This window comes from Myotis yumanensis, unplaced genomic scaffold (assembly GCF_028538775.1).
Source record: "Myotis yumanensis isolate MYYU_CA2020_CCGP unplaced genomic scaffold, mMyoYum1.0.hap1 SCAF_6, whole genome shotgun sequence".
NCBI lineage: Eukaryota > Metazoa > Chordata > Mammalia > Chiroptera > Vespertilionidae > Myotis > Myotis yumanensis.
In genome coordinates, this window is record NW_027223757.1 from 58,327,120 (window position 1) to 58,330,895 (window position 3,776).

Below are 3,776 nucleotides of genomic sequence, written 5' to 3' on the forward strand. Positions count from 1 at the left end.
CATCCAGCGAGAGTCTGGAGGTGTTCTGCCCAAATTTTAATTTCTAGACCCAGACACTTCATTGAATGCAAGGCGGGCAGGGGTGGGGGGTGGGTGGGGGGGCAGGTGTCTAACTAAGAGGCTTGGATTCAACCTCAACTCTATGCAATGTTTCATAACATAAGAACAGTTTCGGTGGAATTATCAGTCTTACTACACTAAATTCTCAAATATCATAGTAATGATTCAGGTAACTGAACTCAGTGAAGGAGATAGCATTTCCTAAAGTCAAAATCCAGAGAGAATTGCAAGTATTCAAAAGGCAATGTTTTTACATAACATGTGCTTTAAATTACACAGAAACTTTCTTCCAAAGATACCTTTTTAAAGTGTTTACTCCTCTTTGGTCTATTCTAGGGCATCTACAGTAACTGGTCCTTTCTCCTTATCTGCGGAAATGTCCTGTAAAACTTGCCATGACTTAGAACAAAGTTCCCAGGACACACCACTTGTTAGGGTTGTGTTGTTGTTGTTGTTTTTACCTTCAACTTGTGGCAATTTCATCCCATGTTCAATTATGGGCCACTTTTCAAAAGGCTAGACCAAAATCAATTTGTAATGACATTTTGAAAGTATACACAAATAAGCCTAAAGAGAATTTGGTGTCTAGAATAAAATTCACCAAATGCATGCTTCACAGCAAGAAGTCCGTTTGAACACTGGGCCTGAGACAGCGGGTGGAGGAGCCATAACGCCCTCTGGTTGGACTGCAGCCCGCACTGGAGGGCATGCCTAACTTCTGTCTCGCTGGCACAATGAACATATTTAACTAAATGCATACAAAAGGGCCTTTATTGTTTTCTGGAAGATGATAAGACCAGCTGAATAGTTTAATGTCTTTTTTGGCACTGAGAGATGGAGTCAGGGAACTTTGGCAACTGAAGGGGAGCAATAAAATGGCCACGTGAAAGGGCACTTTGGAAATACAGTAATGACAGCAATATGAGATGCATTTGCAATCAAGATTTACTGCTGGAGATGTTACCACAGCGTCTGATGTGCTGTCATTCTCTACTGAAGCAGGCAGTTTGCTGTTAGAAGAGAAGGGAGTCTATCATTAAATACCAATAAAGGTGACTTCAGGACTGCAGCTTGCAGCCTACTTCATTCTGACCTCATAAATAAGGTATTCTGTGGAATGTCCGCCTGAGCCAAGGACTGTATAAAAGGTGATACAATGACTGAGTACTCGACATAAAACAGAAGAGCAGGTAGTTTACCGTTCACTTTACCAGATGGCTTCTTTAAGCACATCATAAATAATAAGTGAACGCTATATAAAAAGAATCAAAGGAAGAGAACGGGTGGACAAGTTTTGTTGTCGCTTTTTTAGCATGTGCATTTTACAAGATTTCTAATGTTTTAAAGAAACTTTGCTCGTTTTTCTGGAGAAGGTCACACCTCAATCCTGTGTCCCGTTGAGATGACACTGATTGGTCTCTTCCATGCCCATAAATGCTCCGCGTGCCCATGCTTGTGACCTAAACATACATTTTACTTCCGGTTTAAGCTTGGTAGTTTCCTTTCCCAAAATGTGTGCCTTGGACTTTCCTTCATTAGTAATTGTTCTTTCAGTTGAATACCACTCACCCAGGACCAAGGACTCATTAGCTACTTAATGGGAAACAATATCTATAAAGAAAACTGTGCCCAGGCCAACTGCCTGCTCAAGGGCCTGGCTTTAATTTCTTGCCACCTCAACCTCCATCGCTCTTTAGGAGACTGATGACAGGGTTCCAAGTAGATTATTTGTTTGATGGCTTTCTAATAGGGAGACAGTTCCAAGAGAGTCAGGAGTGAGATGGCTCATCTTATGCACACGTGTGACCCAAGCCAAATGACGGTCCAGATGGCTGGTGGTGTAGGACAACACATTAACCTGTGGTGACATTTGTTCAGCCGACACACCTTTTCCTGAACTGGAAAGGGCTGTTTCCTTTGAAATATTTATGGCCCTGAAACTAAAGGTCATTCAATTCTTGTCTTTAACTTTACATGTTGATGAAAACTGACACAAAGTAATGAAATCACTTTCCAAAGCAGAGAGTAAACTCACAAAGACTGGCCCTTTCTGCCATGAGAGAAGTAAAGGAAAGGTACATACAGGATCCTGAAAGATTAATCTTCACCCGATATTATTGGGAGTTTTATTCCAATACCCAAGTGGTATTTAATCCATAGAAACTGTTGAACATATTGCCTTCTTCTATTATGTATGTGTCCTTTTAATTGTCAAACTCTGGAGCTCTGAAACAAGTGTGCCAGTAAAACTGAAAGAGGTAAATATCACAAGAGCACCTGCCACGAATCAAGGTCCTCTGTGCGCTCATACTCAGAGGCATGGTGATGGCCAAATTACTTATAAAAAAGTGTAATTGTTTTACCTGACACTTTAGATTTATTTTTTTAATTTATAAGAAAAAATGATCAAGCGTTAAAAGCATTTTTCATATTAAAATAAAGTTAGTAACAAACGTGGGTTTCTTTTATATTTTCTCTGCCCTTTTTGCAGTATTTACTCACCTGGGGATCTAATGTCTTTTTGCATTAATCCATTGAAATTGCTGTCAACATGTGTGTAAATGACTCCTTTGCTATTCAATCTAAGTGAGCTTTCTCAGTCCTTAACCCATTTTACCTCTTATACATCCAAAAATACTTATCAAATATCTAATAAGTGCCAGCCATTGCATTAAATCCAGGAAAAAATGTTGAGGTGAAATCTATTGTGGAATAGATTAAACAGTTACAGAAACAATTATTTTATTATAGTTGACTAATAAGAGGATGGATATAGTATGTCCTTAGAGTGTTTAACTTGGAAAATATAATTTAATCTGAGTTGCCAATATCAGAAAAGTTTCCCTGAGAAAATGACTTCAAAGTTGAAATCTAAAGCTTTACTTACTCACCCAAAAATAGCTGTGCACAACTATGTAGCTTACTTATCTTCCATTCAACCAGTCAAAAACATCAACTCACCTACATATCACACAGTACGTTAATATTTATAATGATAATCTTGGATGAGAGAAAAACCTTCAGTAACCTCTGGATTATCAAAGTTGAATCACACTTGGCTAATATAGTTTTATTGTTCAGTGTATTTTAATGTTCAAAACTTTTGAAAAAATTTATTTGCATGCAGACTATATGATGTTTACATTATTATTAGTCTACCCTATTTCTTAACCAGCTTGTACAACAGTATACTGAATTATCATATCAGTTTTTTTATTTAAGAGTTAATATATGTGTATAGATGTGAGTGTATGTGTGTCTGGTGTATGTGTGTATGTACACACACACACATCAACTGTACAGTTGAAGCTATGCATGTAAAGAATTCAGAATAAGAAAACATTCAGAGGTCTCAAATAAATTCTACTCACCAACCTGACATGCTAATGATGTTAAAATAATTACAATGGTGTTAAAAATAGCCATTCTAAACACTTGTTGCATCCCTACCACATATCAGGCACTGTGCTAGGAATTTTATGCATATTACTTTTTAATCTCCACCATAATCTGGTAGAGTTTATCTGTTAGCTTTTTCTTATAACAAACTACCCTAAAACAGGGGTGGTACAGAGACTTAAAACAATAGACATTAAATTTAACTCTCAATTCTGCAGGTTGACAATTTAGATTAAGCTCAAATATGCATTTCGTCTGGTGTGATCTAGGCTCAGTAGATCTTATGGTAGCTGGGTTCGCTTAACTCAACAATCAGA